This window comes from Scyliorhinus canicula, chromosome 23, assembly GCF_902713615.1.
Source record: "Scyliorhinus canicula chromosome 23, sScyCan1.1, whole genome shotgun sequence".
Lineage (NCBI taxonomy): Eukaryota > Metazoa > Chordata > Chondrichthyes > Carcharhiniformes > Scyliorhinidae > Scyliorhinus > Scyliorhinus canicula.
In genome coordinates, this window is record NC_052168.1 from 25,785,677 (window position 1) to 25,810,753 (window position 25,077).

The window sequence follows — 25,077 nt, forward strand, 5'->3', positions numbered from 1 at the left end:
CCGGCTTGTCAAGCTCTCCAGCGCCAATTCCGGCCCCAGCCAATCCAACAGCGGCAGGAACGAGAATTGCTCTAGATTCACGTGGACAGAGTGCTAGCCCGTTGGCATGTCATTAATTGTTGGAGAAATAGCACCCCATGCAATTTAGTCCTGGCGTCAACACTTAGTCTCTGAAACGGTTTACCCAACATTTCAGATGCATGGACTTGCCTACAATGCAAAATGGGGAATTCGGAACTTGCCCGTGCGGAATGAGGCCCTTCGGCCCACTGTACCTGTCCTAGCTCTTCGCTGGAGCTCTGCAGTTAATCCCATTCCTTTCCTCAACAAATCTTACCTTCCAGTGTTTATCCAATTGCCTCGATGCTTTTATTGAATCTGCTTCCCTCAACTCACTGTCGCCATGGGGATTGTTGAAGAGAGCAGATTGGAGCTGGAGTTAATTTGAATTGAGGGGTTCTGAGGAGCCAGCGAGAGAATGTTTCAAAATACACACACACCACCCCAGGTGGGACTCGAACCCACAATCCCTGGCTTAGGAGGCCAGTGCCTTATCCATTAGGCCACTGGGGCTACATGTCACTCTGCCTCAATCAAAGCACAATTGAAAAGAGGCTGTGGATGGGGAATGAAAATCTCTGAAATGCCTCGTGTTTCTCAAAGTGCTCATCATGAATGGAAACTATTTCCACCCGCCATTGCTAACAACACCCTGAATTGGAATTTGAATTTAATTTATTGTCACGTGTACCGAGGTACAGTGAGAAGTATTGTTCTGCGTACAGTCCAGACAGATCGCTCCGTACATGAGAAAAATATAGGACACACATAAGTACGCAATGTAATGTATTCTTGGAACCATCAACAACAATAGCCTGTATTTATCTAGCCCCTTTAATGCTCCAAGGCTCTTCTCAGGAGTGATTTCCAACCAAATACAGATTGTTTAGCTCAGTTGGCTGGAGAGTTAGCGTGATGCTCAGCGAGGCCAGCATAGAATCTACAGTGCAGAAGGAGGCCATTTGGCCCATCGGGTCTGCACTGGCCCTTGGAAGGAGTAGCCCACGTCTCCACCATAACCTAGTAACCCCACCTAAACTCTTGTTCACTAAGGGGCAATTTAACATGGCCATTCCACCTAATCTTTGGACTGTGGGAGCAAACCGGAGCACCCGGAGGAAACCCACGTGGACATGCAGGGGAAATTGCAAACTTCACACAGACAGTCACCCAAGGCCGGGATTGAACCTGTAACCCTGGAGCTGTGAGGCAGCAGTGCTAACCATTGTGCCACTGTGCCAACCCAAAAATATGCACCATCTCAGATGGGACTGAAACCCACAATTGCTGGCTTTGGAGGCAATGGGGGGTGCTCTTTCCAAGGGCCAGTGCAGACCCGATGGGCCAAATGGCCTCCTTCTGCACTGCAGATTCTATGCTGGCCTCGCTCTGCATCACGCCAACTCTCCAGCCAACTGATCTAAACAATCTGTATTTGCTTGGAAATCACTCCTGAGAAGTACTGTGCCTGGAAGTAGACCGTCTTATAAGTTCCAGGTCATAGGTCACAGCACTATTCAGATAGTTCGTACTGAGGTGAATACATTCAACATAAGGGAACAGATCAGTCCGAGAGGGAGTCATTGAGGAGTCTGGTAGCTGTGGGGAAGAAGCTGTTCCTATGTCTGGATGTGCGAGTCTTCAGATTTCTGTACCTTCTGCCTGATGGAAGGGTCTGGAAGAAGGCAAAGCCTGGGTGGGAAGGGGTCTCTGACAATGCTGTCTGCCTTCCTGAGGCAGCGGGAGGTGTAGACAGAATCAATGGGAGGGTGGCGAGTTAGTGTGATGGGTTGGGCTGAGTTCAGTCCCATGCTGTGATCTGAGCTTCATTATCAGGACTGCAAGTATTTTCAGTGAGACCTTCACCTTTCAGGACCATTGCCTCTCTCTTCCAACTTTAAAATGCAATTTGTTGAATGAATTGATATTGATATGAAATCAATCAAACTCAAACCCTGCACAGCCAACCTTTCAGGAGAAGCTACCAGACTGGACGGAAAGAATGGGTCAATGCTGTGTTGTGTAAAGATTTATTGCTAAATTGTGGATCAGATTTATGCATCTGGGAGGGAATCCCAAACTCTGGAGCTGTGAGGCAGCTGTGCTAACCACTGTGCCACCGTGCTGCCCCAAAAATATCCACCACACCCCATGGGACTCAAGCCCACAATCACTGGTTCAGGAGGCCAGTGCCTTATCCATTAGGCCACTGGGGCTACATGCAAAAGCCTCCAGAGCCCAAGATGACCATCGGCTGCTTTTTCCTTTGTCCCTTCGTGTCCAGAAGGTTAGGTGGGGTTACGAGAGTAGGGTAGAGGCGTGAGATTAGGTAAGGTGTTCTTTCACAGGGCCAGTGCAGACCCGATGGGCGGAATGGCCTCCTTCTGCACAGTAGATTCTATGCCGGCCTCTCTCTGCATCACGCCAACTCTCCAGCCAACTGAGCTAAACAATCTGTATTTGCTTGGAAATCACTCCTGAGAAGAGCTTTGGAGCATTAAAGGGGCTAGATAAATGCAGGCCCATTGTTGGCTCAAGGATTTATTACATCGCGTACTTATGTATGATCTATGTTGTTTTCTTGTATGAAACGATCTGTCTGGACTGTACGCAGAACGATACTTTTCACTGTACCTCGGTACACGTGACAATAAATTAAATTCAAATTCCAATTCAGGATGTTGTTAGCAATGGCGGGTGGAAATAGTTTCCATTCATGATGAGCACTTTGAGAAACACGAGGCATTTCAGAGATGTTTGGTCCCCATCGGCAGCCTCTTTTCAATTGTGCTTTGATTGAGACAGAGTAACATGTAGCCCCAGTGGCCTAATGGATAAGGCACTGGCCTCCTAAGCCAGGGATTGTGGGTTCAAGTCCCATCTGGGGTGATGTGTGTATTTTGAAACATTCTCTCGCTGGCTCCTCAGAGCATCTTGTTTCAAACTCCATTCAAATTCACTCCAGCTCCAATCTGCTCTCTTCAACTATCCCCATGGCGCCAGTGAGCTGAGGGAAGCAGATTCAATAAAACCATCGAGGCAATTGGATAAACACTGGAAGATAAGATTTGTTGAGGGAAGAGGCAGTGAATGAGATTAACTGCAGAGCTCCAGCAAAGAGCTAGGACAGGTACACTGGGCCGAATGGCCTCATTCCACACTGTCAGATTCTGGGCAAGTCCGGACATCTGAAATGTTGGGCAAAATTCTTCATTTGAGAACTAAGTTCTCCAACTAAGAACTAACGCTGGGTCTGAATTGCACGCTGGGGGCGCTATTTCTCGAGCAATTCATGACATGCTAATGGTCCAGCACTCTGTCCATGTGCACCTGGAGCAATTCTCGTTCCTGCCACCGTTGGATTCGCTGGGGCCGGAATTGGAGCTGGACAAATTGGACGTTTATATTCCAGCGTTTATCCAACAGTTCTTCAGGAATCTGCTTTCCTTCATCTCTGGAATTTGAATTGAGATTGAGATTGAATTGAGGGTTACAATGAGCCAGAGCTAGAATGTTTAAAAATGAGCCCCACCCCAGATGGGACTCAAACCCACAATCCCTGGCTTAGGAGGCCAGTGCCTAATCCATGAGGCCACGAGGGCTACACGGTGGGTTGGTGGGTTGGTTGGTTGAACAGTGATTGGTTACAGTGTGGAACAAGAGGACAAACAAAGCAAATACATGAGTAAGAGCAGCATAGGGCGTCGTGAATAGTGTTCTTACAGGGAACAGATCAGTCCGAGGGGGAGTCGTTGAGGAGTCTGGTAGCTGTGGGGAAGAAGCTGTTCCTATGTCTGGATGTGCGAGTCTTCAGATTTCTGTATCTTCTGCCTGATGGAAGGGTCTGGAAGAAGGCAAAGCCTGGGTGGGAGGGGTCTCTGACAATGCTGGCGGCCTTCCTGAGACAGCGGGAGGTGTAGACAGAATCAATGGGAAGGTGGCGAGTTTGCCCTGTTGTGTCCAAAAGTTTAGGTGGGGTTACGAGGGTAGGGTAGAGGCGGGAGATTAGGTAGGGTGCTCTTTCACAGGGCCATTGCAGACCCGATGGGCGGAATGGCCTCCTTCTGCACTGTAGATTCTCTGCTGGCCTCGCTCTGCATCACACTAACTCTCCAGCCAACTGAGCTAAACAATCTGTATTTGGTTGGAAATCACTCCTGAGAAGAGCCTTGGAGAATTAAAGGGGCTAGATAAATGCAGGCTGTTGTTGTTGGTGGCTCAAGAATCCATTACAATCTGTACTTATGCATGTCCTATGTTTTTTTTTCATGTACGGAATGATCTGTCTGGACTGTACGCAGAACAATACTTTTCACTGTACCTCAGTAGACGTGACAATAAATTAAATTCCAATTCAGGATGTTGTTAGCAATGGCGGGTGGAAATAGTTTCCATTCATGAAAGCGTCTAACGTGGGGCTCGAGATTAAGAGTCCCATGCTCTACCGACCGAGCTAGCCGGGCTGGTTATAGCTTCCATTCATGATGAGCACTTTGAGAAACACGAGACATTTCAGAGATTTTCATTCCCCATCGGCAGCCTCTTTTCAATTGTGCTTTGATTGAGGCAGAGTAACATGTATCCCCAGTGGCCTAATGGATAAGGCACTGGCCTCCTAAGCCAGGGATTGTGGGTTCAAGTCCCATCTGGGGTGGTGTGTGTATTTTGAAACATTCTCTCGCTGGCCCCTCAATTCAATCTCCATTCAAATTAATTCCAGCTCCAATCTGCTCTCTTCAACAATCCCCATGGCGACAGTGAGCTGAGGGAAGCAGATTTTTAAAAATAAATCTTTTTATTGGCATATCTCATATTTATAATCAATTGTATATTTACATCACATTTTTCTCACCTGCATTAATTTACTTTAGTGTACAGAATGTATATTCTGTCTTTCTTTTAATTGGTCCTATATACATTTCACGTCCCTCTAGGGAGGCCGACAGTGAACAGAACACATGTAAAATCCGCATGGCCCCTTTATGGAAACAGATTCTTCAGACTCCCTCTGCTGGTACTATTCCGTGTAGGAAGTGCACATGAACAACATGCACATTGGAATTTCAATACACTACAGGTGGCAAATGACAGCGCTCACCACTGACCTCGGAGAAATCCGCCCACAAATACCCAACAATCAATGTGGCGAAGATTCAACTGTGAAGCCAGGAGTGATGCCAGGGGAACAGAGGTGGTGACTCACCCGAGCTGCCCTAAGGAGGAGGTTCACCTTAGAACATAGAACATAGAACAGTACAGCACAGAACAGGCCCTTCGGCCCTCGATGTTGTGCCAAGCAATGATCACCCTACTCAAACCCACGTATCCACCCTATACCCATAACCCAACAATCCCCCCATTAACCTTACTTTTTAGGACACTACGGGCAATTTAGCATGGCCAATCCACCTAACCCGCACATCTTTGGACTGTGGGAGGAAACCGGAGCACCCGGAGGAAACCCACGCACACAGGGGGAGGACGTGCAGACTCCGCACAGGCAGTGACCCAGCCGGGAATTGAACCTGGGACCCAGGAGCTGTGAAGCATTTATGCTAACCACCATGCTACCGTGCTGTCCCTTCTTGCGTCACTGTGCGCCAGTCCGCCTGGCGAGGTTCACAGCACTCACCGCCTCTCGCCATCTCCGCCCAGGACCGGGTGACCACCGTGAGGCGGTAGCCTCCTGCCCATCGTACGGAAGGGGGTGTCCCGCCTCTCCTCCTCCGGCACATCCAACATTCGGTCAAGCTCCACATCTACAAATCGAGGCGGATGGCAGAGAAGCAGCTCTTCACTGAGCCATCTTCTCGGATGGAATGGGTGTTTCTCAGCTGCTCCGGCTTGTCAAGCTCTCCAGCGCCAATTCCGGCCCCAGCCAATCCAACAGCGGCAGGAACGAGAATTGCTCTAGATTCACGTGGACAGAGTGCTAGCCCGTTGGCATGTCATGAATTGCTTGAGAAATAGCACCCCATGCAATTTAGTCCTGGAATCAACACTTAGGCTCTGAAACGGTTTACCCAACATTTCAGATGCATGGACTTGCCCACAATGCAAAATGGGGAATTCGGAACTTGCCCGTGCGGAATGAGGCCCTTCGACCCACTGTACCTGTCCTAGCTCTTTGCTGGAGCTCTGCAGTTAATCCCACTCCCTTCCCCTTTCAATTGCCTCGATGCTTTTGTTGAATCTGCTTCCCTCAGCTCACTGTCACCATGGGGATTGTTGAAGAGAGCTGGAGTGAATTTGAATGGAGATTGAATGGAGGGGTTCTGAGGAGCCAGCGAGAGAATGTTTCAAAATACACACAAACCACCCCAGATGGGACTCGAACCCACAATCCCTGGCTTAGGAGGCCAGTGCCTTATCCATTAGGCCACTGGGGCTACATGTTACTCTACCTCAATCAAAGCACAATTGAAAAGAGGCTGCCGATGGGGACCAAACATCTCTGAAATGTCTCGTGTTTCTCAAAGTGCTCATCATGAATAGAAACTATTTCCACCCGGAATTGGAATTTGAATTTAATTTATTGTCACGTGTGCCGAGGTACAGTGAAAAGTATTGTTCTGCGTGCAGTCCAGACAGAGCGTTCCGTACATGAGAAAAATATAGGACATACATAAGTACACAATGTAATCTTGGTGCCATCAACAACAATAGCCTACATTTATCTAGCCCCTTTAATGCTCCAAGGCTCTATTCACGAGCTTGTTCCAACCAAATACAGATTGTTTAGCTTAGATGGCTGGTAAATAGGCTTGATGCAGAGCGAGGCCAGCATAGAATCAGTGAATCATAGAATCTACATTGCAGAAGGAGGCTATTCGGCCCATTGGGTCTGCACTGGCCCTTGGGAAGAGCACCCGACTTAAGCCCACGCCTCCACCTTATCCCCGTAACTCCACCTAAACGTTTGGATACTGTGGGGCAAAGGAAAAATTACTCTATGGTCATCTGGGACTATGGAGTCTTCGCAGCTGTCATGTAGCCCCAGTGGCCTAATGGATAAGGCACTGGCCTCCTAAGCTAGGGATTGTGGGTTCAAGTCCCATCTGGGGTGATGAATAATTTTACAGTGGCACAGTAGTTAGCACTGCTGCCTCACAGCTCCAGGATTCCAGATCCAATGCTGCCCTTGTGTGACTGTCTGTGTGGAGTTTTCACTTTCCCCCACCGTATCTGCGTGGGTCTCACCCCCCACAACCCAAAGATGTGCAGGTTAGGTGGATTGGCCACGCTAAATTGCCCCTTAGTGAACAAAAGTTTAGGGGGGGTTACGGGGATAGGGTGGAGGTATGGGGTGCTCTTTCCAAGGGCTGGTTCAGACTCGATGGGCCAAATGGCCTCCTTCTGCACTGTAAATTCTATCTATCTATCTAAAATGTAACATCCAGCCGCCTCAGGAAGATATACGGAGAGGTGATCAAAACCGAGGTGAACGAGCGCTGTTTGAAGTAGCATTCCGATCTCAAGCACACAGCGGGGAGAAAGGTGGAGAGGTTGAGGGAGGAAATTCAAACACATCGTGTGCAGGACAGAATATTATATGAGATCAATTCTTGGCCAAGAGTTGGTTTGGTGATGTGGGTGGGCCGGTGACAGCAGATTTGATCGAGAGGGGGACAGTACCCAACGAGCAAGAACCATTGACTATCAGCTGGCATGGCCGGGCAGAATGTTGGGTATCAGGGTGTTGGGTATCAGGGTGTTGGGTATCAGGGTTGGGTATCAGGGTGTTGGGTATCAGGGTTGGGTATCAGGGTGTTGGGTATCAGGGTGTTGGTATCAGGGTTGGGTATCAGGGTGTTGGGTATCAGGGTTGGGTATCAGGGTTGGTATCAGGGTGTTGGGTATCAGGGTTGGGTATCAGGGTTGGGTATCAGGGTTGGATATCAGGGTTGGGTATCAGGGTGTTGGGTATCAGGGTGTTGGGTATCAGGGTTGGGTATCAGGGTTGGGTATCAGGGTGTTGGGTATCAGGGTGTTGGGTATCAGGGTGTTGGGTATCAGGGTGTTGGGTATCAGGGTTGGGTATCAGGGTTGGGTATCAGGGTGTTGGGTATCAGGGTGTTGGGTATCAGGGTTGGTATCAGGGTGTTGGATATCAGGGTTGGGTATCAGGGTGTTGGGTATCAGGGTTGGGTATCAGGGTGTTGGGTATCAGAGTGTTGGGTATCAGGGTTGGGTATCAGGGTTGGGTATCAGGGTGTTGGGTATCAGGGTGTTGGGTATCAGGGTGTTGGGTATCAGGGTTGGGTATCAGGGTGTTGGGTATCAGGGTTGGGTATCAGGGTGTTGGGTATCAGGGTGTTGGGTATCAGTGCGTTGGGTATCAGGGTGTTGGGTATCAGGGAGTTGGGTATCAGGGTGTTGGGTATCAGGGTTGGGTATCAGGGTTGGGTATCAGGGTTGGGTATCAGGGTGTTGGGTATCAGGGTGTTGGGTATCAGGGTGTTGGGTATCAGGGTTGGGTATCAGGGTTGGGTATCAGGGTGTTGGGTATCAGGGTGTTGGGTATCAGGGTTGGGTATCAGGGTTGGGTATCAGGGTTGGGTATCAGGGTGTTGGGTATCAGGGTGTTGGGTATCAGGGTGTTGGGTATCAGGGTGTTGGGTATCAGGGTGTTGGGTATCAGGGTTGGGTATCAGGGTTGGGTATCAGGGTGTTGGGTATCAGGGTGTTGGGTATCAGGGTTGGTATCAGGGTGTTGGGTATCAGGGTTGGGTATCAGGGTGTTGGGTATCAGGGTTGGGTATCAGGGTGTTGGGTATCAGAGTGTTGGGTATCAGGGTTGGGTATCAGGGTTGGGTATCAGGGTGTTGGGTATCAGGGTGTTGGGTATCAGGCTGTTGGGTATCAGGGTTGGGTATCAGGGTGTTGGGTATCAGGGTTGGGTATCAGGGTGTTGGGTATCAGGGTGTTGGGTATCAGTGCGTTGGGTATCAGGGTGTTGGGTATCAGGGTTGGGTATCAGGGTTGGGTATCAGGGTTGGGTATCAGGGTGTTGGGTATCAGGGTGTTGGGTATCAGGGTGTTGGGTATCAGGGTTGGGTATCAGGGTTGGGTATCAGGGTGTTGGGTATCAGGGTGTTGGGTATCAGGGTTGGGTATCAGGGTTGGGTATCAGGGTTGGGTATCAGGGTGTTGGGTATCAGGGTGTTGGGTATCAGGGTTGGGTATCAGGGTTGGGTATCAGGGTGTTGGGTATCAGGGTGTTGGGTATCAGGGTTGGGTATCAGGGTTGGGTATCAGGGTTGGGTATCAGGGTGTTGGGTATCAGGGTGTTGGGTATCAGGGTTGGGTATCAGGGTTGGGTATCAGGGTGTTGGGCATCAGGGTGTTGGGTATCAGGGTGTTGGGTATCAGGGTTGGGTATCAGGGTTGGGTATCAGGGTTGGGTGTCAGGGTTGGGTATCAGGGTGTTGGGTATCAGGGTTGGGTATCAGGGTTGGGTATCAGGGTGTTGGGTATCAGGGTTGGGTATCAGGGTGTTGGGTATCAGGGTGTTGGGTATCAGGGTGTTGGGTATCAGGGTGTTGGGTATCAGGGTTGGGTATCAGGGTGTTGGGTATCAGGGTTGGGTATCAGGGTGTTGGGTATCAGGGTGTTGGGTATCAGGGTGTTGGGTATCAGGGTTGGGTATCAGGGTGTTGGGTATCAGGGTGTTGGGTATCAGGTGTTGGGTATCAGGGTGTTGGGTATCAGGGTTGGGTATCAGGGTGTTGGGTATCAGGGTGTTGGGTATCAGGGTGTTGGGTATCAGGGTGTTGGGTATCAGAGTGTTGGGTATCAGGGTTGGGTATCAGGGTGTTGGGTATCAGAGTGTTGGGTATCAGGGTTGGGTATCAGGGTTGGGTATCAGAGTGTTGGGTATCAGGGTTGGGTATCAGAGTGTTGGGTATCAGGGTGTTGGGTATCAGGGTGTTGGGTATCAGGGTGTTGGGTATCAGGGTGTTGGGTATCAGGGTGTTGGGTATCAGAGTGTTGGGTATCAGGGTGTTGGGTATCAGGGTGTTGGGTATCAGGGTTGGGTATCAGGGTGTTGGGTATCAGGGTTGGGTATCAGGGTGTTGGGTATCAGGGTGTTGGGTATCAGGGTGTTGGGTATCAGGGTGTTGGGTATCAGGGTGTTGGGTATCAGGGTTGGGTATCAGGGTTGGGTATCAGGGTGTTGGGTATCAGGGTGTTGGGTATCAGGGTGTTGGGTATCAGGGTGTTGGGTATCAGGGTTGGGTATCAGGGTGTTGGGTATCAGGGTGTTGGGTATCAGGGTGTTGGGTATCAGGGTTGGGTATCAGGGTGTTGGGTATCAGGGTGTTGGGTATCAGGGTGTTGGGTATCAGGGTGTTGGGTATCAGGGTGTTGGGTATCAGGGTGTTGGGTATCAGGGTGTTGGGTATCAGGGTTGGGTATCAGGGTGTTGGGTATCAGGGTTGGGTATCAGAGTGTTGGGTATCAGGGTTGGGTATCAGAGTGTTGGGTATCAGGGTGTTGGGTATCAGGGTGTTGGGTATCAGGGTGTTGGGTATCAGGGTGTTGGGTATCAGGGTGTTGGGTATCAGGGTGTTGGGTATCAGGGTGTTGGGTATCAGGGTTGGGTATCAGGGTGTTGGGTATCAGGGTGTTGGGTATCAGGGTGTTGGGTATCAGGGTGTTGGGTATCAGGGTGTTGGGTATCAGGGTTGGGTATCAGGGTGTTGGGTATCAGGGTTGGGTATCAGGGTTGGGTATCAGGGTGTTGGGTATCAGGGTGTTGGGTATCAGGGTGTTGGGTATCAGGGTTGGGTATCAGGGTGTTGGGTATCAGGGTTGGGTATCAGGGTTGGGTATCAGGGTGTTGGGTATCAGGGTGTTGGGTATCAGGGTTGGGTATCAGGGTTGGGTATCAGGGTGTTGGGTATCAGGGTTGGGTATCAGGGTGTTGGGTATCAGGGTGTTGGGTATCAGGGTGTTGGGTATCAGGGTGTTGGGTATCAGGGTGTTGGGTATCAGGGTGTTGGGTATCAGGGTGTTGGGTATCAGGGTGTTGGGTATCAGGGTGTTGGGTATCAGGGTTGGGTATCAGGGTGTTGGGTATCAGGGTTGGGTATCAGGGTGTTGGGTATCAGGGTGTTGGTATCAGAGTGTTGGGTATCAGGGTGTTGGGTATCAGGGTTGGGTATCAGGGTGTTGGGTATCAGGGTGTTGGGTATCAGGGTTGGGTATCAGGGTGTTGGGTATCAGGGTGTTGGGTATCAGGGTTGGGTATCAGGGTGTTGGGTATCAGGGTTGGGTATCAGGGTTGGGTATCAGGGTTGGGTATCAGGGTGTTGGGTATCAGGGTGTTGGTATCAGGGTGTTGGGTATCAGGGTGTTGGGTATCAGGGTGTTGGGTATCAGGGTTGGGTATCAGGGTGTTGGGTATAGGGCTGAGGCACCGGGACCCGGTTTTCCTGAACAAGAGGGCACGAGGGGAGATTGGGGAGAAACTAGAAATACAGATACGAGTTCAGCACTGGGACAGCAGGAATCTCAGAGGAGGTTGAGCACAGTTACCAAGGGAGAGGGCAGGAAGCAATGGAAGCAGCTGATTGGATGTGGTCTCAACCCTCAACCCTCATGACCAGGAGCTTAATGAAGAAAATCACAAGTTAATCTTCGTCATTCTTCACAAATTGTTGGAGATGAGGGCTGAGGGGAAGAGATGATATTTCGTGGAGAAGTGGCTTTCATTGCATCCCAGGATGAATAGCAGCCAGATCTAGCCAAGGGGAGTACCACCTGATAGCATCCTCAGGTAGGTATCAGTGAACGATGAACTTCATGGACGGAATGGTAAGGTCCTAGCCTCCTGAGCCAGTGAGAGCGGGTTTGACACCATGGCATTTTCAGCAGTGTGTGTAATGGATGGGGTCAGGGTCCTTCCTTTGGATTCCTGTATTTCCCATTTCTTTGACTTTGTTCCTATCATTTTTGATCCATGGATATTTAGTGGATATATGCCTTTAAGTTGAGCAGAAAAAGTGAGTAGGGGAATTAAGGGTTGTGTAGAGAAAGCAGGAACGTGAGCTTAGTGAGTGCCAGAGCTGCCATGGTCTTATTAAATGGCAGAGCAGTTTCGAAGGGCTGAATGGCCTCCTCCTGTTCCTATTTCTTGTGGTCTTATGGAAGGAAAAATTTTCAAGGCGGGGAAGGAGAGGAGTGGGATGAATTTGTTGTCAGTACAGACACAATGGGCTGAATGGCCTGTCAGGTTCTGGGCAAATTAATTCACCTGAAATGTTACCTGTTTCACGACGCCCTATGCTGCTCTTGCTCATGTATTTGCTTTGTTTGGCCCCTTGCTCCGCACTGTGACCAATCACTGTTTGTCAATGCACTTTGCGGATTATTCTTTTTGTCTAATGTGTACGTACTCTGTACGTTCCCTTGGCCACAGAAAAATGCTAATCACTGTACTTCGGTACGTGACAATCAATCAATCAATCAATCAATCAATCAATCAATCAATCAATCAATCAATCAATCAATCAATCAATCAATCAATCAATCAATCAAGACCTCCAAATTTCCCTTTCGGCTATGTAGCCCCAGTGGCCTAATGGATGAGGCACTGGCCTCCTAATCCTAGGATTGTGGGTTCAAGTCCCATCTGGGGTGGGGCACATTTTTAAACATTCTCTCTCTGGCTCATTTTAACCCCTCAATTCAATCTCAATTCAACTTCATGCCAACTCCAATCTGCTCTCTTTAAAAGTCCCCACGACTTTAGTGAGATGAAGGAAAAACAGATTCCCGAAGAGCAATTGGATAAACGCTGGAAGATAAACTTTGCAAAGTGAAGAGACCGGGAGTGGGATGGATGGCACAGTGGTTAGCACAGTGGCCTCACAGCACCAGAGATCTGCGTTCAGTTCTGGCCTTGGATCAGTGTGTGGTGGAATTTGCACTCCACTCCTCCCCACCCTGAACTTAACAACCCCTTTGCTCTTTCCAATCTGGGACCATCTAAGAGCAATTGACAAACCTGAAACACTGCATGTTTCTCAACTTTCAAAGTGCTCATCATGAGTGGAAACTATTTTCACCTGTCTAATCTGTTGTCGCCAATAACACCCTGGAGCTATCTACAACAGCAACCTGCCTTTATCTAGCCCCTTTGATGTCCCAAGGCTCTTCACAGGAGCGCGCTCCAACACAATGTTACACCCAGCCTCATCTGGAAGATATCAGGAGAGGAGATCAAAACCGAGGGTCAAGGGGAAAGGTTTAAGCAGCATTGAGATCTTGTGGAGACAGGGGTAGAGAGCTGGAGGGGGTTTAGGAATGGAATCCCAGAACATAGAGCCCAGGCACGGTCGCCAACGACAGAGAGATGGAACTCAGGGAAGGGCAAGAGGGCAGGAATGGCGAGACAGAGACCTGGAGAGTCCGGACAGTTTGGAGGGTGGGAAATGTAACTCCGCTATTTAAAACAGGAAGGAGGGGGGAAAAGGGAATTACAGACCGGTTCGTACCAGAGCAAGGATGTCTTCCTGCGGCCGTACAGCGCCTTGGTGAGACCACACCTGGAGTATTGTGGGCAGTTTTGGTCTCCTTACCTAAGAAAGGACACACTTGCCACAGAGGGAGTGCAGCGAAGGTTCACCAGACTAATCCCTGGGATGGCAGGATTGGCATGAGGAGAGAATGAGTCAGCTGGACCTGCATTCCCTGGAATTTCGAAGAATGAGAGGGGATCTAATTGAAATTTATAAAATGCTGACAGGGTTGGACAGACTGTGTTTCCTCTGGCTGGGAGGGGTCTAGAACCCAGATCACAGTCTGAGGATACAGAACAGGCCATTTCGGATGGAGATGAGGGGAAATGTCTCCATTCAGAGGGTGGTGTGGAATAAATGTAGATATATTTAACAATGGAAATAGATGGATTTCTAGACTCTAAAGGCAGGAAGGGGTGTGGAGAGAGCGGGAGAACACCGTTGCGATAGAGGATCAGCCACAATAGTATTGAAGGGCAGTGCAGGCTCGAAGGGCCAAATGGCCTACTTAAAGAGAGCAGGTTTGTAGCTGAAGTGAATTTTAATTGAGATAAAGTTGACACAGGGCTATGATGTGCCAGAGAGAGAATGTTTAAAAATGAGCCCCAGCCCAGTTGGAATCGAACCAACAATCCCTGGTTTAGGAGGCCAGTGCCTTATCCATTAGCCATTGGGGCTACATTTGACAGCAAGCCAATCTAAGAGCAACTGACAGCTCTGAAATGTGTTATGCTGCTCAAGTTTCAGGGTGTTAATAAAAGCGAATGACTGCAGATGCTGACAAAGAGTCAAGACGTTAGCTCCCTTCTCTCCCCACAGAAGCTGTCAGACCCACTGGGATTGTCCAGCATTTCCTGTTCAATGTGTTCATGGATGGCACATCCATGGACTGTGGGAGGAAACCGGAGCACCCGGAGGAAACCCACGCAGACACGGGGAGAACATGCAGACTCCGTACAGACAGTGACCGAAGCCAGAAACCGAACCCAAGTCCCTGGCCTTGTGAAGCAACAGTGCTAACCACTGTGCCAACCTGCTGCCCCAATACAGAGGATGGCTCCAGATGTGCGTCTAAGCTTGGTAGAGTGCGCACAGGCAATGCTATTTGAATCAGGAAGAGTGATGAAGCTGCTCTGGAACAGTTTCCTTGCTTGTTAGAGCTGAGCAGCTTGTGTGCCTGTCTGATTGCGGCTGGGTAGCCGCAACTTAAAATGCTGCCTCCTCCACATAAACACCCCTCTGAACAGATTCATGGCTTCACATCTTACATAATCCTCGCTGTCAGTGTGGGGCTCTTGGGACAGGGAATGGGCAGAGACAGCCCAGAATGAACAGAACACATGTAAAATCCACAAGGCCCCTTTATGGAAACAGATTCTTCAGACTCCCTCTGCTGGTACTATTCCGTGTAGGACGTGCACATGAACAACATGCACATTGGAATTTCAATACACGACAGGTGGCAAATGACAGCGCTCACCACTGACCTCGGAGAGATCCGCCCACAAATACCCAACAATCAATGTGGCGAAGATTCAACTGTGATGCCAGGAGTGATGCCAGGGGAACAGAGGTGGTGACTCACCCGAGCTGCCCTAAGGAGGAGGTTCACCTTCTTGCGTCACTGTGCGCCAGTCCGCCTGGTGAGGTTCACAACACTCACCGCCTCTCACCATCTCTGCCCAGGCTCGGTTGACCACCGTGAGGCGGTAGCCTCCTGCCCATGGGGGTGTACCGCCTCTCCTCCTCCGCATCCAACCTTCGGTCAAGCTCCACGTCTGCAAATTGTGGCGGCGGGAGGGGGGGGGGAGGGGGGGAGCAGCTCTTCGTGGTGCCATCTTCTCGGATGGAATGGGTGTTTATAAGCAGCTCCATTGTCAAACTCTCCAGCGCCAATTCCGGCTCCAGCCAATCTAATGGCAGCGGGAACAAGAATTGCTCTAGATTCACGTGGGCAGTGTGCTGGCCCGTTGGCATGTCGTAAAATGCTCGAGAAATAGCACCCCCCATTGGAATGCGAACTGCGTGCAATTCAGTCCTGGTGTCAACACTTAGTGCCTCAGACGGAGAATTCTGCCCAACATTTCAGATGCATGGACTTGCCTAGAATGTGGAATTGGGAATGGGGAACTTGTCAGTGCGGAGTGGGGCCCTTTGGCCCACTGTTCCTGTCCTAGCTCTTTGCTGGAGCTCTGCAGTTAATCCCACTCCCTTCCCCTTTCCTCGACAAATCTTACCTTCCAGTGTTTATCCAATTGCCTCAATGCTTTTGTTGAATCTGCTTCCCTCAGCTCACTGTCGCCATGGGGATTGTTGAAAAGAGCAGATTGGAGCTGGAGTTCATTTGAATGGAGATTGAATGGAGGGGCCAGCGAGAGAATGTTTCAAAATACACACACACCACCCCAGATGGGACTCGAACCCACAATCCCTGGCTTAGGAGGCCAGTGCCTTATCCATTAGGCCACTGGGGCTGCATGTTACTCTGCCTCAATCAAAGCACAATTGAAAAGAGGCTGCCGATGGGGACCAAACATCTGTGAAATGCCTCGTGTTTCTCAAAGTGCTCATCGTGAATGGAAACTATTTCCACCCGCCATTGCTAACAACACCCTGAATTGGAATTTGAATTCAATTTATTGTCACGTGTACCGAGGTACAGTGAAAAGTATTGTTCTGCGTACAGTCCAGACAGATCGTTCCGTACATGAGAAAAATATAGGACATGCATAAGTACGCAATGTAATGTATTCTTGGTGCCATCAACAACAATAGCCTGCATTTATCTAGCCCCTTTAATGCTCCAAGGCTCTTCTCACGAGCTTGTTCCAACCAAATACAGATTGTTTAGCTCAGTTGGCTGGAGAGTTGGTGTGATGCAGAGAGAGGCCGGCATAGAATCTACAGAGCAGAAGGAGGCCATTCGGCCCATCGGGTCTGCATTGGCCCTTGGAAAGAGCACCCGACTTAAGCCCACGCCTCCACCTTATCCCCGTAACTCCACCTAACCTTTTGGATACTGTGGGGCAAAGGAAAAATTACTCTATGGTCATCTGGGAATTTGGAGTCTTTACTTCTAACATGTAGCCCCAGTGGCCTAATGGATAAGGCACTGGCCTCATAAAGCAGCGATTGTGAGTTTAATTCCCATCTGGGGTCATTAATATTTTGGGGGCGGCACAGTAGTTAGCACTGCTGCCTCACAGCTCCAGGATGCCGGATTCAATTCTGCCCTTGTGTGAATGTCTGTGTGGAGTTTGTACTTTCTCCCACCGTATCTGCGTGGGTTTCCTCCCACTATCCAAGACGTACAGGTTAGTCTGAAGTCCCGCACAGCCAGACAAAGGAACAGCTTCTTCCCCACAGCTACTAGACTCCTCAACGACTCTCCCTCGGACTGATCCCTGTAAGAACACTTCACAACGCCCTATGCTGCCCTTGCTCATGTATTTGTTTTGTTTGGCCCCTTGTTCCACACTGTAACCAATCACTGTTTGCCGATGTACTGTGTTGATTATTCTATTTGTCTACTGTGTACGCACTGTGTACGTTCCCTTGGCCACAGAAAAATGCTTATCACTGTACTCCGGTACGTGACAATCAATCAAGACGTCCAAATTTCACTTGTTAGCACGTAGCCCTAGTGGCCTAATGGATAAGGCACTGGCCTCCTAAGCCAGGAATTGTGGGTTCAAGTCCCATCTGGGGTGGGGCTCATTTTTAAACATTCTCTCTCTGGCTCATTGTCACCTCTCAATTCAATCTCAATTCAAATTCACTTCAGCTCCGATCTGCTCTCTTCAACAATCCCCAGGATTGAAGGAAAAGCAGATTCCCGAAGAACAATTGGATAAACGTTGGAAGATAAACTTTGCAAAAGGAAGAGGCAGAGAGTCGGATGGATGGCACAGTGGATCGCACTGTGGCCTCACAGCACCAGAGACCTGGGTTCGGTTCTGGCCTTGGGTCAGTGTGTGGTGGAGTTTACTCCACCCCTGTCGTGTTACGTACACTGGTCTAACTCTGACTGCAACAGGATGCACCTTAGATCAGAAAGATACTCCAGACCTTGAAGTTAGTCCAATCTGATTTATTGAACCAGTAGCACAGTTAGCACAGTTCTCTGTGAGTTCAACTCTCTGCTAATTTAAGTGTGGTTACTCTGTCTGACTGAACCAGACTAGCTCTTAGCCACGTGGTGGAGGTGTGAGATTGTAACAGCACCCTTGACTGACTCTCTAGATGTTCATTAGTGGACAGAGGCGGAGTGTGAGGGCCTTGTGTATTTTACAGTCAGATCCCACCCCTGAGTGTCCTGCCTGCTTATTGGTCATGTCCTGTTCTCTGTGCCCGTTAGCTGCTTGTCTGTAGTCACTGGAACGACAGAGGTTGAGGGGCGACCTGATAGAGGTCTACACGATTATGAGGGTCATGGACAGAGTGGATAGTCAGAGACTTTTCCCCAGGGTAGAGGGGTCAATTACTAGGGGGCGTAGGTTTAAGGTGCGAGGGGCAAGGTTTAGAGGAGATGTACGAGGGAAGTTTTTTACACAGAGGGTAGTGGGTTCCTGGAACTCGCTGCCGGAGGAGGTGGTGGAAGCAGGGACGATAGTGACATTTAAGGGGCATCTTGACAAATACATGAATAGGATGGGAATAGAGGGATACGGACCCAGGATGTGCGGAAGATTTTTAGTTTAGACGGGCAGCATGGTCAGCACGGGCTTGGAGGGCCGAAGGGCCTGTTCCTGTGCTGTACTTTTCTTTATTCTATGTTCTTTGTTTGTCATTATGTGTGTGTCTGCATATCATGACAACTCCCTCCCCACCTTGAACTAAACATCAACCCCTTTACTGTTTCCAATCTGGGACCATCTAAGAGCAATTGACAAACCTGAAACACTGCATGTTTCTCGACTTTCAAAGTGCTCATCATGAGTGGAAACTATTTTCATCTGTCTAATCTGTTGTCGCCAATAACACCCTGGATCTATCTACAACAGCAACCTGCCTTTATCTAGCCCCTTTGATGTCCCAAGGCCCTTCACAGGAGCGCGCTCCAACACAATGTTACACTCAGCCTCATCTGGAAGATATCAGGAGAGGTGATCAAAACCGAGGGTCAAGGGGCAAGGTTTAAGCAGCGTTGAGATCTTGTGGAGACAGGGGTAGAGAGCTGGAGGGGGTTTAGGAATGGAATCCCAGAACATAGAGCCCAGGCACGGTCACCAACAACGGAGAGATGGAACTCAGGGAAGGGCAAGAGGGCAGGAATGGCGAGACAGAGACCTGGAGAGTCCGGACAGTTTGGAGGGTGGCAAATGTAACTCCGCTATTTAAAACAGGAAGGAGGGGGGAAAAGGGAATTACAGACCGGTTCGTACCAGAGCAAGGATGTCTTCCTGCGGCCGTACAGTGCCTTGGTGAGACCACACCTGGAGTATTGTGGGCAGTTTTGGTCTCCTTACCTAAGAAAGGACACACTTGCCACAGAGGGAGTGCAGCGAAGGTTCACCAGACTAATCCCTGGGATGGCAGGATTGGCATGAGGAGAGATTGAGTCAGCTGGACCTGCATTCCCTGGAATTTCGAAGAATGAGAGAGGATCTAATTGAAATTTATAAAATGCTGGCAGGGTTGGACAGACTGTGTTTCCTCTGGCTGGGAGGGGTCTAGAACCCAGATCACAGTCTGAGGATACAGAACAGGCCATTTCGGATGGAGATGAGAGGAAATGTCTTCATTCAGAGGGTGGTGAATGTGGAATAAATGTAGATATATTTAAGAAGGAAGTAGATGGATTTCTGGACTCTAAAGGCAGGACGGGGTGTGGAGAAAGCGCGTGAGAACACCGTTGCGATAGAGGATCAGCCACAATAGTATTGAAGGGCAGTGCAGGCTCGAAGGGCCAAATGGCCTACTTAAAGAGAACAAGCTTGTAGCTGAAGTGAACTTGAATTGAGATAAAGTTGACACAGGGCTATGATGTGCCAGAGAGAGAATGTTTAAAAATGAGCCCCAGCCCAGTTGGAATCGAACCAACAATTCCTGGTTTAGGAGGTCAGTGCCTTATCCATTAGGCCACTGGGGCTACATTTGACAGCAAGCCAATCTAAGAGCAATTGACAGCTCTGAAATGTGTTATGCTGCTCAAGTTTCAGGGTGTTAATAAAAGTGAATGACTGCAGATGCTGACAAAGAGTCAAGGCGTTAGCTCCCTTCTGTCTCCACAGAAGCTGTCAGACCCACTGGGATTGTCCAGCATTTCCTGTTCAAGGTGTTCATGGATGGCACATCCATGGACTGTGGGAGGAAACCGGAGCACCCGGAGGAAACCCACGCAGACACGGGGAGAACATGCCGGCTCCGCATAGATAGTGACCGAAGCCAGAAACCGAACCCAGGTCCCTGGTCTTGGGAAGCAACAGTGCTAACCACTGTGCCAACCTGCTGCCCCAATACAGAGGATGGCTCCAGATGTGCGTCTAAGCTTGGTAGACTGCGCACAGGCAATGCCATTTGAATCAGGAAGAGTGATGAAGCTGCTCTGGAACAGCTTCCTTGCTTGTTAGAGCTGAGCAGCTTGTGTGCCTGTCTGATTGCGGCTGGGTAGCCGCAACTTAAAATGCTGCCTCCTCCACATAATCACCCCTCTGAACAGATTCATGGCTTCACATCTTACATAATCCTCGCTGTCAGTGTGGGGCTCTTGGGACAGGGAATGGGCAGAGACAGCCCAGAATGAACAGAACACATGTAAAATCCGCATGGCCCCTTTATGGAAACAGATTCTTCAGACTCCCTCTGCTGGTACTATTCCGTATAGGACGTGCACATGAACAACTTGCACATTGGAATTTCAATACACTGCAGGTGGCAAATGACAGCGCTCACCACTGACCTCGGAGAGATCCGCCCACAAATACCCAACAATCAATGTGGCGAAGATTCAACTGTGATGCCAGGAGTGATGCCAGGGGAACAGAGGTGGTGACTCACCCGAGCTGCCCTAAGGAGGAGGTTCACCTTCTTGCGTCACTCTGTGCCAGTCCGCCTGGTGAGGTTCGCAACACTCACCGCCTCTCGCCATCTCTGCCCAGGCTCGGTTGACCACCGTGAGACGGTAGCCTCCTGCCCATCCTGCGGAAGGGGGTGTCCCGCCTCTCCTCCTCCGCATCCAACATTCGGTCAAGCTCCACGTCTGCAAATTGTGGCGGCTGGGGGGGGGGGGGGGGGAGCAGCTCTTCGTGGAGCCATCTTCTCGGATGGAATGGGTGTTTATAAGCAGCTCCATTGTCAAACTCTCCAGCGCCAATTCGGGCTCCAGCCAATCCAAGGTGGCAGGAACAACAATTGGTCTAGATTCACGTGGACAGAGTGCTGGCCCATTGTCATTAATTGGTTGAGAAATAGCCCCCCCCAATGGCAGAGTGCACTGCGTGCAATTCAGTCCCAGCGGCAACACTTAGGCTCCCAAACGGAGAATTCTGCCCAACATTTCAGATGTATGGATTTACCTAGAATCTGACAGTGCGGAATGGGGCTGTTCGGCCCACAGTGCCTGTCCTAGCTCTTCGCTGGAGATCTGCAGTTAATCCCACTCCCTTCCTCGACAAATCTTATCTTCCAGTGTTTATCCAATTGCCTCAATGCTTTTATTGAATCTGCTTCCCTCAGCTCCCTGTCGCCATGGGGATTGTTGAAGAGAGCAGATTGGAGCTGGAGTTAATTTGAATGGAGATTGAATTGAGGGGCCAGCGAGAGAATGTTTCAAAATACACACACCACCCCAGATGGGACTCGAACCCACAATCCCTGGCTTAGGAGGCCAGTGTCTTATCCATTAGGCCACTGGGGCTACATGTTACTCTGCCTCAATCAAAGCACAATTGAAAAGAGGCTGCCGATGGGGACGAAAATCTCTGAGATGCCTCGTGTTTATCAAAGTGCCCATCATGAAATGTAGATATATTTAACAATGGAAATAGATGGATTTCTAGACTCTGAAGGCAGGAAGGGGTGTGGAGAGAGCGCGGGAGAACACCGTTGCAATAGAGGATCAGCCACAATAGTATTGAAGGGCAGTGCAGGCTCGAAGGGCCAAATGGCCCACTTAAAGAGAGCATGCTTGTAGCTGAAGTGAACTTGAATTGAGATAAAGTTGACACAGGGCTACGATGTGCCAGAAAGAGAATGTTTAAAAATGAGCCCCAGCCCAGTTGTAATCGAACCAACAATCCCTGGTTTAGGAGGCCAGTGCCTTATCCATTAGGCCACTGGGGCTACATTTGACAGCAAGCCAATCTAAGAGCAATTGACAGCTCTGAAATGTGTTATGCTGCTCAAGTTTCAGGGTGTTAATAAAAGTGAATGACTGCAGATGCTGACAAAGAGTCAAGGCGTTAGCTCCCTTCTCTCCCCACAGAAGCTGTCAGACCCACTGGGATTGTCCAGCATTTCCTGTTCAAGGTGTTCATGGATGGCACATCTTTGGACTGTGGGAGGAAACCGGAGCACCCGGAGGAAACCCACGCAGACACGGGGAGAACATGCCGGCTCCGCATAGATAGTGACCGAAGCCAGAAACCGAACCCAGGTCCCTGGTCTTGGGGAGCAACAGTGCTAACCACTGTGCCAACCTGCTGCCCCAATACAGAGGATGGCTCCAGATGTGCGTCTAAGCTTGGTAGAGTGCGCACAGGCAATGCCATTTGAATCAGGAAGAGTGATGAAGCTGCTCTGGAACAGCTTCCTTGCTTGTTAGAGCTGAGCAGCTTGTGTGCCTGTCTGATTGCGGCTGGGTAGCCGCAACTTAAAATGCTGCCTCCTCCACATAAACACCCCTCTGAACAGATTCATGGCTTCACATCTTACATAATCCTCGCTGTCAGTGTGGGGCTCTTGGGACAGGGAATGGGCAGAGACAGCCCAGAATGAACAGAACACATGTAAAATCCACATGGCCCCTTTATGGAAACAGATTCTTCAGACTCCCTCTGCTGGTACTATTCCGTATAGGAACTGTTCATGAACAATGAGCACATTGGAATTTCAATACGCTACATGTGACAAATGACAGCGCTCACCACTGACCTCGGAGAGATCCGCCCACAGATACCCAACAATCAATGTGGCGAAGATTCAACTGTGAAGCCAGGAGTGATGCCAGGGGAACAGAGGTGGTAACTCACCCGAGCTGCCCTAAGGAGGAGGTTCACCTTCTTGCGTCACTGTGCGCCAGTCCGCCTGGTGAGGTTCACAGCACTCACCACCTCCGCCCAGGACCGGTTGACCACCGTGAGGCGGTAGCCTCCTGCCCATCCTGCGGAAGGGGGCGCCCTGCCTCTCCTCCGGCACATCCAACATTCGGTCAAGCTCCACGTCTGCAAATTGTGGCGGCGGGGTGGGGGGGGGGGGGGGGGGGAGGGCAGCTCTTCGTGGAGCCATCTTCTCGGATGGAATGGGTGTTTATAAGCAGCTCCATTGTCAAACTCTCCAGCGCCAATTCCGGCTCCAGCCAATCCAAGGTGGCAGGAACAAGAATTGGTCTAGATTCACGTGGACAGAGTGCTGGCCCATTGTCATGAATTGGTTGAGAAATAGCGCCCCCCAATGGCAGAGTGCACCGCGTGCAATTCAGTCCCAGCGTCAACACTTAGGCTCCCAAACGGAAAATTCTGCCCAACATTTCAGATGTATGGATTTACCTAGAATCTGACAGTGCGGAATGGGGCCCTTCGGCCCACAGTGCCTGTCCTAGCTCTTCGCTGGAGCTCTGCAGTTAATCCCACTCCCTTCCTCGACAAATCTTATCTCCAGTGTTTATCCAATTGCCTCAATGCTTTCATTGAATCTGCTTCCCTCAGCTCCCTGTCGCCATGGGGATTGTTGAAGAGAGCAGATTGGAGCTGGAGTTAATTTGAATGGAAATTGAATTGAGGGGCCAGCGAGAGAATGTTTCAAAATACACACACACCACCCCAGATGGGACTCGAACCCACAATCCCTGGCTTAGGAGGCCAGTGCCTTATCCATTAGGCCACTGGGGCTGCATGTTACTCTACCACAATCAAAGCACAATTGAAAAGAGGCTGCCGATGGGGACCAAACATCTGTGAAATGCCTCGTGTTTCTCAAAGTGCTCATCATGAATGGAAACTATTTCCACCCGCCATTGCTAACAACACCCTGAATTGGAATTTGAATTTAATTTATTGTCACGTGTACCGAGGTACAGTGAAAAGTATTGTTCTGCGCACAGTCCAGACAGATCGCTCCGTACATGAGAAAAATATAGGACATGCATAAGTACGCAATGTAATGTATTCTTGGTGCCATCAACAACAATAGCCTGCATTTATCTAGCCCCTTTAATGCTCCAAGGCTCTTCTCACGAACTTGTTCCAACCAAATACAGATTGTTTAGCTCAGTTGGCTGGAGAGTTGGAGTGATGCAGAGAGAGGCCGGCATAGAATCTACAGAGCAGAAGGAGGCCATTCGGCCCATTGGGTCTGCATTGGCCCTTGGAAAGAGCACCTGACTTCAGCTCCCGCCTCCACCTTATCCCCGTAACTCCACCTAACCTTTTGGATACTTTGGGGCAAAGGAAAAATTACTCTATGGCCATCTGGGAATTTGGAGCCTTTACTTCTAACATGTAGCCCCAGTGGCCTAATGGATAAGGCACTGGCCTCATAAAGCAGCCATTGTGAGTTTAATTCCCATCTGGGGTCATTAATATTTTGGGGGCGGCACAGTAGTTAGCACTGCTGCCTCACAGCTCCAGGATGCCGGATTCAATTCTGCCCTTGTGTGAATGTCTGTGTGGAGTTTGTACTTTCCCCCACCGTATCTGCGTGGGTTTCCTCCCACTATCCAAGACGTGCAGGTTAGTCTGAAGACCCGCACATCCAGACGTAGGAACAGCTTCTTCCCCACAGCTACTAGACTCCTCAACGACTCTCCCTCGGACTGATCTGTTCCCACTATTCACGATGCCCTATGCTGCTCTTGCTCATGTATCTGCTTTGTTTGGCCCCTTGTTCCGCACTGTAACCAATCACTGTTTGCCGATGTACTGTGTTGATTATTCTTTTTGTCTACTGTGTACGCACTGTGTACGTTCCCTTGGCCACAGAAAAATGCTTATCACTGTACTTCGGTACGTGTGACAATCAATCAATCAATACGTCCAAATTTCCATTGTTAGCATGTAGCCCTTGTGGCCTAATGGATAAGGCACTGGCCTCCTAAGCCAGGGATTGTGGGTTCAAGTCCCATCTGGGGTGGGGCACATTTTTAAACATTCTCTCGCTGGCTCATTGTAACCCCTCAATTCAATCTCAATTCAAATTCACTTCAGCTCCGATCTGCTCTCTTTAACAATCCCCAGGATTGAAGGAAAAGCAGATTCCCGAAGAACAATTGGATAAACGCTGGAAGATAAACTTTGCAAAGGGAAGAGGCAGAGAGTCGGATGGATGGCACAGT

At 49.8% G+C, this 25,077-nt stretch overlaps 10 non-coding genes across 10 annotated transcripts; 5 read left to right on the forward strand and 5 right to left on the reverse strand.

Moving 5' to 3' along the window:
- Positions 1-500: 500 nt before the first annotated feature.
- Positions 501-573, reverse strand: trnar-ccu. Its single transcript has one exon. It is a non-coding gene; the product is annotated as a tRNA-Arg (tRNA).
- Positions 574-2,876: 2,303 nt separating this feature from the next.
- On the forward strand, positions 2,877-2,949 carry trnar-ccu. The gene has a single exon. It is a non-coding gene; the product is annotated as a tRNA-Arg (tRNA).
- A 1,692-nt stretch (positions 2,950-4,641) lies between these two features.
- On the forward strand, positions 4,642-4,714 carry trnar-ccu. The gene has a single exon. It is a non-coding gene; the product is annotated as a tRNA-Arg (tRNA).
- A 1,662-nt stretch (positions 4,715-6,376) lies between these two features.
- trnar-ccu lies at positions 6,377-6,449 on the reverse strand. The gene has a single exon. It is a non-coding gene; the product is annotated as a tRNA-Arg (tRNA).
- A 604-nt stretch (positions 6,450-7,053) lies between these two features.
- Positions 7,054-7,126, forward strand: trnar-ccu. Its single transcript has one exon. It is a non-coding gene; the product is annotated as a tRNA-Arg (tRNA).
- Positions 7,127-15,987: 8,861 nt separating this feature from the next.
- Positions 15,988-16,060, reverse strand: trnar-ccu. Its single transcript has one exon. It is a non-coding gene; the product is annotated as a tRNA-Arg (tRNA).
- A 1,163-nt stretch (positions 16,061-17,223) lies between these two features.
- Positions 17,224-17,296, forward strand: trnar-ccu. Its single transcript has one exon. It is a non-coding gene; the product is annotated as a tRNA-Arg (tRNA).
- Positions 17,297-21,371: 4,075 nt separating this feature from the next.
- Positions 21,372-21,444, reverse strand: trnar-ccu. Its single transcript has one exon. It is a non-coding gene; the product is annotated as a tRNA-Arg (tRNA).
- A 2,118-nt stretch (positions 21,445-23,562) lies between these two features.
- Positions 23,563-23,635, reverse strand: trnar-ccu. The gene has a single exon. It is a non-coding gene; the product is annotated as a tRNA-Arg (tRNA).
- A 1,167-nt stretch (positions 23,636-24,802) lies between these two features.
- On the forward strand, positions 24,803-24,875 carry trnar-ccu. Its single transcript has one exon. It is a non-coding gene; the product is annotated as a tRNA-Arg (tRNA).
- The last annotated feature ends 202 nt before the right edge of the window (positions 24,876-25,077 follow it).